The sequence below is a fragment of the Rhagoletis pomonella genome, unplaced genomic scaffold (genome assembly GCF_013731165.1).
Source record: "Rhagoletis pomonella isolate Grant_MI unplaced genomic scaffold, Rhpom_1.0 Rhpom_scaffold_00004, whole genome shotgun sequence".
In the NCBI taxonomy this organism is placed as follows: domain Eukaryota; kingdom Metazoa; phylum Arthropoda; class Insecta; order Diptera; family Tephritidae; genus Rhagoletis; species Rhagoletis pomonella.
The window spans coordinates 29,934,222-29,950,467 of record NW_023458558.1 but is presented as its reverse complement, the minus strand read 5'-3'; the positions used below and the strand labels follow the sequence as shown (position 1 = coordinate 29,950,467).

Below are 16,246 nucleotides of genomic sequence, written 5' to 3'. Positions count from 1 at the left end.
TCATTGGAAAGGTATTTTCTCGCCCTTTATATTTCTTGGCTAATAAACTCATTCAAAGGATGAAAGAGAAAGGTGGGATAAACGAACATCATTCAAAGTTAAATTAAGATGTGTTGGTATTGAAGAAAATAAATAAATAAAATTGGCACGCGAGTGCCTTTTTTTGCACATAAATAAAAATAGTGGGAAAATAACTTTCTACTGAGATCCGAAAAGTCTAAATCAGAATAGTTTTGGCCCAGTTATTGAAGTTTTTCGTAAATCAATCTTTGAAAAAAGTAAAAAAAAAAAACAGTACCAAATATATCATTATTACGATACCGTTGAAAAGATTTTTAAAAATTTTTATGCACATTTTTTAAGCCTAATCTGTTTTCTCATCTGAGGTGACTTTTTTCAAAAAGTTCTTTAAGAAACTATTTTTATTCATAAAAAACTCTATTTTTGGAGGTATTTTCCAATCGGTCCAGCTCGCATAAATCTTAAAATCTTACCGAAATATTTTACTGGACGTCTTAGAATATAATAAATTTTGTAATTCCGGCGGAAAAACTGCAAAATTTTTTTGGTGATGCAGTCTAGTGTACATATGTATGTTCATATGTTTATCTGTAAAGTAGTATCAGCTGCTGCATATCTAGTCGTAATGCTGCTGCTGCTTCAACTTTGTTACTACAAACATAGCTCACTCGCTGCGTTCGAGTTTGTTTTACAATTAATGAAATTCGATCTTTTTATTAAGCATTTATTTGAACGCATTGGAAGTGTGTATTGACAGTCTCACAGTCGGCATATGTGGTAAGATGGAGGCGAATGGTAAAAGTGCAGGCACAAATATAAATAAATATATGTACTACTTAAGTAACTACATTTGTGTGCTTGCTGTGCAGCTCGCATTTAGCAAATAAATGCTGTTGTTTATTAGTTGAAAATTTTGCGCATGCGCTACAATTGGCAATTTTTTCTTCAACAATGCGGCTACTCGGCGCAGACGAGGCATAAATAAAGGCAAGAAATGCGACTTGGAAAACAGCAAGCGGACAACAAAAAAAATGGGCGAAAACGCCTGCAGTTGTGTTTTTTTTGCTTTTTCTTGTTGCTGTTGGTTGCCCCCGTTGTGCGTTGTTGACAATTTTCTATTTACTCACGCCAGTTAGTTACATAGTTTGTTGCAAGAAAGCAAGCACGGCGACTATTTAAACGCCGACGAGTCGACGAGTCGACAGGCGACAACGCATTAGCAGTAGGAACTGACGCATCTGTAGTGACTGTTGCATGCCACGCATCATGCTGTCGCGCCATGCCATATGAGTGGGTATACAGATACATTTGTATGCAATTGCTTGCAACAAGCCGCCGCCATCACAGTCACTGTCGCTGCGTGAGTTGCATTCATTGAACTCCACAGCCAGTCGGCCCAACTCAGCCTCTGGCGTCTGCCACTTACATATGTATCTGCGTCTTCTCTATGCACATATTTGCTGGTAAAAAAAAAAAAATCAAACACATACTACTTAACAACTGCAGCAACAAAACAAAAATGCTGTTTGTCGTCGTTGTGTCAGCTTGTCACCAATTGTCGCATGTTGCATTGTACTTCGATCTTCTCCTAACAATTTGCGGCAGCTGCCACTTCCAAGATCAATTGACTTTTCGTCAAATGCTTGTTTGCAAATAGCGGCCAGCATCTACTGCACACTCTGGTAGTGTGTAGCAATGCGGTGGCAACAAATGTTTGCATTATTGTTGTGCGTACTTGTATAGGCATACTTGTATAGGCATACTTGCAAACACACACGCATACAAACGCACGTTTTCTGTAAATATTCGCTCTTCGTTGGCATTTCTTTTATTTGCGTTGCACGACTTTCCACTCATTTCACTTAAATGTGGCCAATTGATTGGGGTGGCAATTGAATGTCCATTGAGCCCCATTAACCTTGATAAGCTAACAGTTATTATGTACACATAATCGTAAATACTTTAGTTTCAAGTAGATAGAAACTATGAGCTTAGATTTGGCCCATGGTGAAGATAAATTTTCCAGTTGTCTAAGAAAAAATTTGGATTTACAACTACCTACCTAGGTGATTTAAAGTTTAAAGCGAAGGTTTTGAATATCATCTAGAACCACAGCTGTAGCGACTTATTTCCTTTCTCCAGATACGATAATAACATGGTGGTTGTTTTCGAGAAGAAATTAAAAAATCAATCAAGAAATACCACTATGCATTATAGAGAAACAGTTCAGGCGAGTACTCAACATTTGGACATAGACGACTACAAAACCAAAAAAAAAGGTATTTTGTGCTTACAGGGTAATTGGCGAGCATTTTTCAAGGCGCAGCTCTACGTTATCAATACGTGTGCAGCCTTAAACATACGCAGAAATTACCATAATGAGTGGTAATTTCCTTAGCAACTTTCCTTTGAGGTTAGCAGGGCAATTCTGGCGACTGTCTTGCAACTCACCACAGTCTTTCGAAAAACAACTCTTTCTTAAGACAATTGTCAATTGTGGCAGTTATCTGGAAAGCTCAATTCTGTCTTTCGAAATGGTGATTGACAGATCCGCTAACGGAGAGATCTTAGCGTTATTCTGTTTGCCTTTTAGTAGTAAGTTTTCTAAAAGTAAAATAAAATAATAAGATAAGTAGTTTTATTTTTAAACAATAAAAATAATTAACTAAAATTAAAATAAAAAAGAAAAAAAAACTCAAAAAAATTAAAAATTTAATAAAAAATGTTATCTATAACAAAAATGAAATATCTTTTCAAAAGAATAAAATCTAAAAAAGAAACTATTTTTTATTTTTAAAATATGTATTATAAAATGAACATTAAAAGAAAATTTACCCTAAAGTTATTTTAAAAGTTTAGAGATAAACAAAATTAAATTAAAAAAATTAAATAACTTTATATAAATTAAATGAAATTAAACAAAAATTTATTTTCTTTTCAAACAATAAAATCTTAATATTAATAAAAAAATTTAATTGAAATACGAAAAAATATGTTTCTGACAGTTACCTAAATGAGATCATTTTTCTTTTAAAAACAACAAAATCAAGAACTAAAAACAAGCCAATTTGCAAGGGAAAAAGATTTATAAATCAAAAAAGAAAAAAAATAATAAAATAAATTTCTAAAAATTAAAACTTAAAAGAAAATCAGACTAAAAACAAAAAAAAATTACTTTCCAACAATTAAATGAAACTAAAAAAAAATATCTTTCTTTTTAAAATAATGCAATTTAAAATAATAAAAATATAAGAGAATAATAAATTAAGTTGCTAAAAATTAAATTGAATTGCATTTCTTTCAGATTTAAAATAATAAAATAAAATAAAAATATAAGTTTCTTAAGATTTATTGAAATTAATCGTATCTATAAGAGACTTATTTTAAACAATAAAACCTAAACATTAAAATTACAAAAAAAAACCCAATTACGCTGCCTGAGGACTTAAACTTCGGATCTCCCTTGCTCGGGCCACTGCGACTGTATCCGACGGCCAGAAAAGCAGTGGTATTAACTTCAACAGAGGGAGAGAGAGAGAATAATGTAAAGATTAGCACTGCAAACTAGGAAGCCTTCTGCATATGTTAGGGGTAGGTCAAATGATGTCTGCCAGTTAAAGAGATACCATTGCGACTACATATTTCTTGAGTGAGAGGCCAGTTTAAAAATTCGAGAGATGAGTGTGGCTAGTATGTGACTAAAGGGTGAAAATATCACCCCCAGCATCAAAAGGCCGAAAATTTTGAATTAGACGAATCTGCTATACTTTGTGTACTGTGGATACCATATTTTGATATCTATATATTATTAATTTAGTTTATCTTTCTTCGGTCCACGTCAGCAACGTGATGCCCTCTGGTTTTACCTACCCATTCTGGGAGAACTCAGACGACCTTTTTATATCACGGACGAACTCGTTGAAGAACTAGCGACCGCAGCTAATATAATGGACTCAACTCCAAAGTGGTTGTGATGCCATTGAAGCAGAGAAACTCTGATCCAACACCTTGGCGGTACATCCGAAGGGCTACCCATGTATAACTGACAAAGTCTGTGAGAAAAATCAGAGAAGAAGAGAGGGGGGTATGAGTATAAAGCAACTGCCGGGGAAAGGGATGGTGACTTTCATATGTATGTATGTACAATTGTAACTGGTAATTTTTGTTTAAATAAATTTTTGGAAGAATACACAAAGTGAGTACACTTATATGCATACTTACTAGACGTGCTCTACTTAGGTTCTACGCAGCCATCAAAAAGTTTATTAGCTTCAGTAGCCCATCAGTAGGTGGGTTTATTGGGTGGTATCTGTTTCTGTGCCACCATTACACATCGATGCATTTTTGCAGGTCTTGTTGCTTTTGCATTTCTCGCGCGTACAGTCACTGTGGTCGCAGACGTTAATTTCACTTCAGTAAACATTTGCACAGCCGGCAGGCTGCCGGTTTGCATCGCATCATGCACTGCAAATACAAATATTGCCGTATTAGAGAGGGAGACGTGCATTGATCGCAAGCACACTCGTACAGAGCCAACAGCACATAGCGCGCTGCTGCGGTGGGCCAGTGCGGTGAGATGCTACATACATACATATGTACGCGCTGGTCTCTGATGTCTGTGACAGATCATAGAAATGTGTTGCATTTTTAATCAAAGCCATCGATCAAACGGTAGTTTTGTGACCAGTTTCAGTTTTGTATGCGTCTTGTTATTGGCCCCATGTCTGCTGTGTGCCATACATACATATACAGCTACTTGACTGGCTTTTTACATATACCTTTCATGAGCATGAAATGGTATTATAACTTTGGTCCGATGTTTGTAAGTACCAGAACAAAAAGAGATAGACCCATTAAAATGTATACTTATATGATCAGAACGTCGAGCTGAGTTGATTTAGCCATGTCCGTCTGTCCGTCTGTCCGTCTGTCCGTCTGTCCGTCTGTCTGTCTGTCCGTCTGTTTGTATGCAATCTAGTCTCTCAGTTTTCGAGATATCCGTATCAAATTTGGTAGGTGGGTGTATTTTTATAATGTATTAATCATTTGTCGGAACCGGAAGAATCGGACCACTATAACATTTAGCTCCCATACAACTGATTGTTCAGATATGAGTTTTTTCGTTATAACTTCTCCATTTATGCAGCTACGAACATGAAATTTTGCAGTACTTGCACCCATTATCAACAGAATAGTTACAGTGAAAATTACAAAGATCGGGTTACTATAACCTATAGCTCCCATACAACTGATTGTTCAGATATAAAATTTTTCGTTATAACTCCTCCATTTATATAGCTAGGAACATGAAATTCCGCACTGTTTTCAATAATTATCAACAGAAGACTTACAGTGAAAATTAAAAAGATCGGGTAACTATAACCTATAGCTCCCATACTACTGATTGTTCAGATATGAGATTTTTCGTTATAATTCATCCATTTATGTAGCTAGGACCATGAAATTTCGCGCTGTTTTCACTCATTATCAACAGAAGACTTACAGTGAAAATAACAAAGATCGGGTCACTATAACCTGCAGATCCCATACAACTGATTGTTCAGATATGAGGTCTTTTATCATAACTTCTCCATTTATGCAGCTAGGAACATGAAATTTCGCACCATTTTCACTCATTATTAACAGAATACTTACAGTGAAAATAACAAGGATCGGATGACTACAACATATATCTTCCATACATCTGATTGTTCAGATATGGGATTTTACTGTAAAACTTCTTTATTTGGACAGCTAAAACCGATAAATTTCGTAAGATATTTTATAAATAATAATACAAAGTCTACTGAGAAAATCATCAAAATCTATGCTGTATAAGCTTTATCTCCTATAGCACTGATTGTTCAGATACCAGTTTTTGCCATATATCTCCTTTATGTAGGAAACTAAACCCAATAAATTGTGTTACCGGTTTACATACCGATCACATAGCAGTGAAAATCACTTAGATTGGTGCCATATAAGGTATATCTTCCATACCTCTGATTGTTTAGATGCGATTTTTTATATAAGTATGTAACTCCTCTATCGATGTATGCAGATGTATTCAAAAGCAGTAATCTGTCAAAGTAAAATTTGCAGATGTTCATGAAAGGTATGAAGCCTTCGGCATAGCCGAAGACAGCGCTGCTCTTACTTGTTTTTCATTTATCTTGTTTCATTTACTTTGCTTTGCGCGGTCTTTTCTCCTCCGTTTTTCTCGCTCCTTACGAGTATACTGCACTCAATGCTGTGCGTGACATATGATACCAATGATAAAATCAATCGCACATGATCAAATGCAATACACACACATTCCTGCATACATACATATATTCATACGATTTTCATTGCAACTTTTTATGCTCGCGTTTTTTATCGTTGCTTATTCGTCGTATTCTGCTTTGAGCTACATATTTTCCACTATGATTTTTGTGTTTTTCTATAAAAGCGTCATACGATCACATAATACATGGAGATATGATCGCTTAGGCATTATACATACCTCATTTAGATGTTTGTATGCCTCTATGTACATATAATAAACGTTGCAGCCTCTGTCCGCCTGCAGCTGGCATTATTCGTTGTTTTTTTTTTTTTTATTAGGTCGCTTGCTTTGTCTTTCTTCCATTAAGTTTTGCCACAAAAGTCTTCAACCGACGCGTTGGTAGGTAAATGAGGCAAATAACCGACCAACAATCACACTCGCTCGCAAACAAATAAATAAGCTATGCATTTGCACTATTGCACGGGGTTAATGGCTAACTACACACAAATGAAGCGCGCACAATGCAAATATGTGTAAGTGTGCGTAGGTGTGCATTGTGTCTCTGTGTAGTATGCGCATGAGTCATACGATCCATTTGAGCCAATTTGAACAGCTGAAAATTGTTATCTTAATACATATCTACTTAATTGCAAAAAAAATAATGATACCGCGCATTATTGGAAACATAAATACATAAATGGTTATACCTTTTTAATGCCCTTTTAATTAATTTTTGCGGTGCTTTTGAGTTGTATGTACTAATCGTTTGCTAAGTAATTGTCTCGTCTTGCCGACTCACGGCCATCTATGCGAGCTGCATATTCAAGGGTAGGGTTACCAGACGTCCTCCTTTAGGAGAACATGTCCTAATGTTGGCCTAAAAATATTTTGTTTTTTTTCGCATAATACTTCTAAAGTTAATTTTGTTCGTTTGTAATTTTTGGCAATATTTTCTTTTTAAATTTAAATTTTTAAAATTAAACTCGAAGCACTTTTACTAAAATTAAATCATTATTATATTTACACCAAAAACAAATTTAAAGATAAAACTGAGGAATAAGTCGAGAACTGGGAATATTTTTATTAAACAAAAAAAAAATACCATATTTGTCCTACCACTCGCATAATTTCATTCTATACCTCACTTTATCCGCTTACATTTAGCATTCAACAGCGCGCTTTCATTATTTTATTTACCCCAAAAACTAGGACATTGTCGTGTAGCAAGCGGCATGAATGAATTATCGTAGCACAACTAGTACATATGTATGTATGTATGTACATGCAGCGAGAATGTGCATACAAAAAGCGAAAGCATAAACAATAGTAAATATTGCAGCAACAACAATGTCAAGCCTAACAAAACAACAGTAACCTAGAAACAATAAAGCAAGCATAATACTGTGACGTCGCGGCGCTTCAAAGCTTTGCCGCTCGATCTGGTTTCTATGATTGCGGCTGTAAAAGTAGCAACAACAAAACGCGCGCTGAAAATAAGTCAAGCCACTCATAAGTAGTTGGCAATGATAATAATGCCGACAAGACCAGCATCTAAGTTTGTTGTTTGTTGTCTTTGTTAGAAAGAAATTTTGCCGCCAGCGCCAACGACAGCAGCAACAGTAACCGAAAACAGTTGCCGCCCGTGTAACAACTCCCACGCCCCCATGAGAAGACAAACAGTGGCATGCCACAGCGAGGTAATAGAAGTCAAGCTATGGCAGCAAAACACATACACAAAGACACGCTTGGTAATCTTGTTGCCACTGCTAACCTGGAGGACTCTAAAAATAAAAGATAAAAAGTGTTGAAGAAAGCAACTAAAACTGTGCAGCGAAAACTAAAATGTGTCCGCATATGTGTATGTGTGTACATAGAAATAAAAACATGCATTTCGAAAATATTGTCAGTTTCATGCTAACATTGCTGCTGCTGCCACACTGTCAGCCAAGCAGCCGGACAAACTGCCTTCTCTCAGTACTCAGCAGCTCCACATTCCTTCACTTCTAAGAGCACATTTCTTCACGTCGCTGCCTGCTTAGGCAACATTAAATCTTTTTTATGTTTCTCATTTTCAACAATAACAGCAACAATGCCAACAACAATAAAGTATACAAATAAAAGTAATTCAACAAACAGTTGCTTGCTGGCGTTGAGAGATTTTTATCGCGTGAATTATTGCAATAGCGATTTGCTTTGTTGCAGCGGCGCAAATTCATTTGTCGTTCACGGTTGCTGGGGTACGTATGATGCTGTTGTTGCCGCTTTTATTGCCATAGTTGTTGTTGCTGGCATTGCTCTTCTGACTTTGGCATTGAGGAGTGGTGTTGCTTTTCATGTTTTTGCTCGCTTGTTGGCTGGCTGGCTTGTTGCAAAAAGTCTACTACGCCTGGCGCTTAAAGGGCAACAGAAGCATGAATGAATGCAACTGAATGAAGAGCAACTCAATGAGTGAGTAACGATGGGTAAACAAACAAAAACACATAAACGATTTGTGTCCGTATTTAGCTGATTGCGCGGGAATTTTCGTCAAACACTTCTTTTGTCATGTTTTTGTGTGAGAACTTTTTCTTTGTCTCGAACCCCAACTAGCAGAGAAATGTATGCAAGTTTTGGTGCCTTCGATTTTCGTGCATTTTCATATCCGAGAAAAATTTGAAAATATCATGGCATTGAGTATTTGAAAGCAATAATTTTATTTTATTGTTCAAACTGACGCAGTGTGTCTGAGTGTGCAGAGGAGTGTGCTACTATTTGTTACATTTCAGGAGGTCCCGGGTTCGAATGCCGTCATTCGCAATAAATTGATTTGATATTTTTGTTTTATTTTTTTTCCGAAACATGAAACGTGGTTTTCTTTTTTGAATCACTTTTCTATTGTCATTTAAAATATTTTAACAACCTTGTCATTGTTGAAACTATTATCGATCCGCAACTGCATTTCAAAGAAAAATATCTCATTTATAAACCTGCCTTGACTTCCATCAATTCAATCCCTTGATATTTAGATACGCAGTGTATAAGACTTTTAATACGAATACAGAGTTCCGAGATTTGCCGAAGATAATTGGTAGAATTCTGCCTATGCCAGTAAGCAACGAGATTTTTAAATGAATGGGGATAAAATTGATATTGTAAAAACTTGGCAAGCCTACTCACCGTTCTCACAAAGTGGCAGATTACACCAGACCAGAGATGTTTTCTGTTTTATGAGCAAAGAAACCTACCAAAATTTTAAGCGTCCATCCTACCAACGTAAAAAACCCTACCAATTTTGGTAGGAAAAACCCAAAACGGCAACCCTCTTTACAACTACTACTACAACCAGACACCTTTTTTATTATAGCACACTGTCTTCACTGAGACACATCTCAAAACTCAGATCCGGAAATAAAACTTCTTGTGGATCATACAGATTTAATGCAGTTGACACAAAAACAGGTATAACAGTAGTATCCTAGTTAGAGAATATAATCATGAAGAAAAAAATATTTTTTATTAATTTGAAAAAAAAAATTCTATGAATTTACTTATGCAAAAAAAAGCTGCCATTATTTATTTAGTTTTTTTTTTTTGAGTTGTGCTTCTTTTGATATGCGATATGTATTCATAGGCTTTTAACATCACCTGGCGGTCTGGCATGATTTTTACAGAGGCCCCGTTAGTCCTTTTACGAAGACTTTCGCGGGAACCGTTTTTAATATCGAATATTTTCGTCCGCAGTTGGTACACTTTTCTGAAACCTAGGTGCAAATACTCCTATGCATCTCGTTCGACTACACAAAAATGTGTACATAGTGCGTACTGAGTTATTAGAAATTTTTTCAAGTAGGCGCTTAATAATAGCAAAAAAATATTTATTAATCAATAATTTAGGGAGTAAGGTGACAGTTCAATGGAAGTTCGACGCTCATTTTGTGCTGGAAAAATATTAACCAGCAAAAATCATACATCACGAAAATATTTCAAGCCCTTACTGTCAAAACCTACTTTAGCAGAATTTCTGCATCTGGCTGTACCAAGATTGATCTCTCTGATTACATTAATAAACATAAACAAAGTCAGCTAGTTTGTCTTTGTTTGGAACTGGTTTGGTTTTATTCTCATTTTGGATAGAATTTTCACTAACATGCGTTATTAATTTGGATTTATGGCAGGTGAAGACTAATTATTACTATTAATTGTTATGGAACAAAATTGTTATCAAGGGAGGGATACTCCATTGGTCGTTCTGAATACCGCTTCCTTAGAGTATTTTTCAGGAATTTTAACCTTCTGAGGTTTAGTAAGGGATAACTTCCGTACTTTTTTTGTATGCAAATTTAAAAACGGCATCAATTATGAATAGTTTTGAGAAACTCTAATACCAAGTCCCCACCAAAAAGTTAACCATCTCAAATCGAACTTAACCACATCGCTAACTATTGCTGTCCACACTGCGGTTTGAGGTTTATAAAACAGTACAAATGTAGACAACAGTGTTCGGAGCTCCAAAACTCGATTCAGGACTAAATCGCTGCAAAAGTCGGGGCAAAACAAATTTTCCGTATTCGATTGAATTTTTTATTTTCGTTTCTGACATTAATTGTTTCACTTAAATATTTTCTATTCATGCAAAAATAAGAACGTGAGGCAATGTAAGGATAATATGTTACATATTTAGGTAATTTTTAGCATTTTCTATAAAGTAGAACATTTCTAACACTTTATTTTTTAAAGAGCAGTAGGATCTGAACCTTTTCTACTTTATATAAATTTCATTCTACATATCGTCGATGTTTTTGCAAAACTGCCCATCGCCCAATTGCAAAACCGCCTATCTTACGGCACTCAAATTTTACAGGAGAGCGAAAAAACGGTATATTCTTTGAGGGCATTGCAATGATAGGCGGTATTCTCTGTAGCTATGATTTTACAAATCTGTTGTTTTAATAACGACTTAACGATTTTTATGCATTAATATCGATGCTTGGAGTTCAGGGTTACCAAATCTCATTTTGCCACAACGGCGATTTAGGCGGTTTTGCAACCGGTGGATAGGCGGTTTTGCAAAAACATCGACGATATATTTTTTAACAACTTAAGTAAAGTTCTGCAATTTCTACAGCCATATATCAAAAAATAACGAGGTTACTTTATTGACGCATTGGTATGAAAGAACTACTTTTTAACAGTAAGATTTGGCTAACTTTCAATTTTTTTACTGAAACCGGTGGTGAACACTCAAAAAACGGCCCTAAGAGGGGCATAAAATGAATGCAAAAAAATGGAATAGATTTGAAGTCAAGCGGAGTAGATTTCAAATTTTTTCAAAAATCGGAGTAAATCTGATAGTGAAGTCCAAACACTAGTAGGGAACAAATTTTTTACATTTTAACGCTAATGACCCACAGATGGCGGGAAAACACAGGGTTGTATCAGACTTTCGACGTGGTTTCAAGTTGCTTAGCTTTTAACCATCTCAGTGAAATGGTTAAGTGTTGTCATTTTTATATGGCGAAACTATGCTAAATCAAGTGGGTTATCGGGATAACCAACTCAACAGCCATAACTACGTGGTTAGCTCTAGTGGGGACATGGTATAAAGATCCATGTAGCCCCCTCTTTTCATGTTGCTGGGATTCGGCGGCCTCAAACTACTCCAGTTGCAGCAACTTTCCCACGAAAACCCTATAGATAATTTTTGAAGAGTTTGTAAATTTATGAAAATCATAAGAAGACATTTTTAGAGCCCATTAAAAACTTTAAGGAAATATTTTGTAATCAAAGAAATTAAAATGGTACAGAAACTTCATGGGGCATGGCCAGATCTTAAAAACACAGTCACAATTCTATATCTTCATTTGGCGTCTTTCCTATTAGATCCTATCGCCTGCAATGATTTTGATAGCAGATAGTATTCACATACATATTATATCACTTGGTAGTGGCAAATATTTTGGGTTTGTTACTTCGCTTCTTAAACGAAACGGTTAAATATTTTTATTTATTGTATGTACGCGCCGGAGAAGCTCGGCCAAACACTAACATATGTGTAAGCGCCAATCTATTATTATTATTATTATTATTATCTACGCGCCTCCAACCAATTGGAGTGGGTACTGTATGAGTGTATGCATCTATTGGCATCGTGTAGGAATATTAATCTGTAAGACCCATATGTATACATAACTATCGATCCATTTTGCGATCTTGTTATCGACATTTTCATCGATAAATAGACATATTTATTGGTTTTACTGCACATTATTATCGATCTACTTTTGGTATTCATTTTAAGTTTTGACATTTCTCAGTGGAAAAAAATGTGTTGCTCATACCGGTTATAATTGTTTGTTAAAAATTCATCAATAATTTGTGTTGCGCATATTGATATTAGAGGGAACTACTGCAAGCCGACGCCTCCGCAGTGCAGACGACTTTTTACGGGTGAGAGAAGCCTTTTCCAAGAAGAAGTTCTCAAACAGGGATTATATCTGCAGATGACTTTTTACGGGAAAGATAAGACTTTTTCATGGAGGTAGCACATTCGCAGGTTTTCTATTATCTGCTCTCGGGAAGCCGTTGCAAGAAAAAAAGTTTTTCATAACTTTTACAAAGTAGCGGACAAAGGTTTGGGGTTTTTCTTGTTGTCGTTGTTGTGTTTGTAGCCCATCGAGTTTGGCCGTCAAGCTCGGCTAACGGTATTCCTCAGAAAACGTGCTGTTTAGACGGGTTTGTACTAAAGACAGAGGAGTGCTAACTAAATGGCCCGCCCCTCGAACACTCGCCTATGAACCCACATGTATTCCGCCTTATAAATACCCCTTTTTTGCTAAAATAATTTAGCTTTAAAAACACTTAGCGAAAGCCTCTTTTTCACTAATTCAGTACCAGCTTCCAATAGCTTCCCACAGCCGAAAGTTTCCCACTGATTTACATAACACGAAAGAATTGCATTCAGATGCTTCCTCACGATTTTGCAGCGCGCTCTTGCACAACGACTTGTCATTTGCGCGCTGCTGGTATATTGTTGTTGCTGTTGTTTTTTGTTTTTGTTTTGTGTACACTGAAATGAATGCGGAAAAATCACATAAAATTTCAATTTCCATTTCTATTTTAATTTCAAAATCGATTTGTGCGCATGCGCATGTAACTAGCTGCCAAAAAAAAAGAAAACAGCAGCATTCAGCCGCAACTGCGATTAAATTTGGATTCAGATTTGTGTGTGTTTGCGAGTACGCAAATTGCGCGCGCGCTAACGTAGTTGACAATTGAAATTTGCTGTGAAATTAGCCAAACAAAGTGTCGTGTTCGAACAATTAAGCCCAGACAAGCAAAACACTAGCAACAATACATACAGCAATCGTTCGAGCAAAGGCAGTCCTCTAGCCTATTTAGCTGGCAGGCAAACTGGCAGGCGAACAAACGAAGCGTTACACGAAAACAATAGCCAAATGGCAATGGAGTGATGGGGCGAGCGCACAAGACAAGCTGCTTGGATAGCACATGAATGAGTAAAAAAAAAAATGCACAAACTAAACGCTCTTTATGCGCAGTAGTGCGATGTGCGTTTTAAGGAAAATAAACTTTTTTTTTTCGCTCTGCAATTATTTGCCTGAATAGCCCGGATTTGCAGCAATTGCTGGCGAAGGTTTGGGCTTGTTTACTTAGTACTGTGCTGTTGAATGCTGGCGTTGTTTCTCTTTTTGTTGTTGGTGTTGTTGTATTTGCACGGCATTGCCAAATTGTGCAATAACGATTTGCAAAAGTGGACATTTAAATGGCCATTAATGGTCAAAAGCAACAATAATAAAACTCAATTCACACACACACACACACACACACACACACAGCAAGAGCTGAGCGCGTACAATCAAAACAAAAGACTTAAGCGACGAACCTTTTACGCCTTTGGTATGGCTCTGGCTATATTGGTTTTACTATCGATCCAAGTCGGGGTCTATGGCTGCGCCACAAGTGTCGCAAACGTCTTGGCGAGACGCTGTGCGAGTGCGGGCGCGAAACGTTTATAGCGAGTGCGCGTACACGAAAGTAGTATCTAAATGTAACAAGCGACGCGACGCGACGCAACGCATTGACTGCAGCTGCTAACATTTTCACGAATGCGAAGCTATTTGTGTTTTTTTTTCGTTTTACGGTGCGGCAGGAAGACAAGAGAATTTGCATGACATTACGGCGAATGCGGAACACAGCCGCGAGTTTCGCAAATGCATACAAGCAAGCCGGTTTGCTGCGGAGCCTTGCGTGTGCGATAATCCACACACTAAACAAAAATACAGCTACCGCTTTTCCGCGCCTTGAAAGTAAAAGGAATTAGCCCAACAATCGCTACATATTGTGCCTGCTCGCCGTCCATAACATCGCCGCCTGTTCGAACGCAAGTAACCAGCGACGCGACGTGTGTGGCTTGAACGACTTGTTGACGACTGCTGTTGGCTCGCAGTAATTGCACCGATTTCGTTGAACTTGCTTTCTTTCCTTTTGTTTATCCTTCCCTCCCATTGATTGTTAAATATACCGCGGTGGTGGCTGCGTTTCAACTTGCGTGAGGGCGTTTTTTCTTTGCAGCACTTAAGGAAAGTGAATGTTACCACATGGTGCCGTTTTATTTTCCCATTGTTGCTCGCTTATTGCCATTTTTATTGCCACTACCTCTATTTATCTACATTTATCGCCTATCTCACTTTCTGTCAACACATTTGCGTATCATCAGCGATTGTGTAAGCAAAGCATTGCTTAATAGCCCATTTTCGTTACTTTTCAGTACATTTTGAGGTTGGTGTTGGGTTTCCTGCATGTGATCGCACGAAAGTACTCGCGTTTTAGTGCAGAGTGAAATCATTACTTTTTTTTTTTTGTTTCCAAGCTCCGCTAGCAGGGCATAATTATTCAATTGTTTGAAAATGAAAGATATAGTTAGTTAATGTTCTTTGAATTGAAATAATAAAAGACTCGCTGATCTAAAAAATGTACAAAAACTGCGTATAGAAATCAATAATACCACTTAAAAAAATTGAAATTGAGTAGTAACTTCTATTGAGATTTTTTTTTAAGCATCCATTAAAGGACTATTGACACCCTTTGACCTTTCGAGGCTACTGAAGTGAATGATTTTTGTGTAACATAGAAAATGCTCAAAAGGTGCTTAACTACTACCAGCAGAGTTGCAAAATATCTAATGTCGTCCTCTCTATTCAGATTGCTTTTATGCCTTTACTGGTCATATCGTAGTCACCTGACCGCCTGACGGTTAAAAAGATTTCTTTATAGACTGTATATTAGAGTGATTCAAAAACAGTAAAGTCGAAATTTTAATGCCGCCATCCCGTTGGATTGTTCTATATCGAAAAAATACACCCTTATTTTTTATTTTGAAATCAAAAAATATTTAGGTAGTGCTTAAAGCGCTCAAAAGTTTTGCATGTATTTTATATGGTGAAAAACACTTTTCGTAGAAAAGAAAAGTCAATATATCGATTCTTGGAAGTCAATATTTTTCTTTTTATAAGATTCGCAGCAATAATACCCAATTATTTATTTAACCATTTTTTCATAGTAACTATATTTTATGGGTCCGTCAAAACCCACAGCAAATGCCAGAAAATACAATGGGAAAAAATAAAATATCTTTAAATAGTATTAAAAATTGGCAAATAACCAATTGGGTATTGTTACTGGAAGTCTCCTGAGTTTCCCGATCGAAAAATATTGGCTTTCAAGAATTCTATAACCGAGCTTTAAAAATGTATGGCATTATCCAAATTTTCCAAGTTAATGAAATTTGTCAAGTTATCGAAATTTATTGAATTATGTTTATTTATACAGTTAACGAAATTTATCGTGTTATCGCAATGTACCGAGTTCTTTCAGCCTATCAGGTTATCGACTGAAAGTCGATTACTGAAATTTGTCGAATCGAAGTTAATGGAATTTTCAAAATATATGGAGTTATCGAAA

The 16,246-nt window shown here is 36.3% G+C and overlaps 1 protein-coding gene across 6 annotated transcripts in view; it reads left to right on the top strand.

Annotated features, from left to right (window-relative positions):
• LOC118737427 (rho GTPase-activating protein 7) overlaps positions 1-16,246 on the top strand; it is a 396,184-nt gene that overhangs the window by 146,011 nt on the left and 233,927 nt on the right. The window lies entirely within an intron of this gene.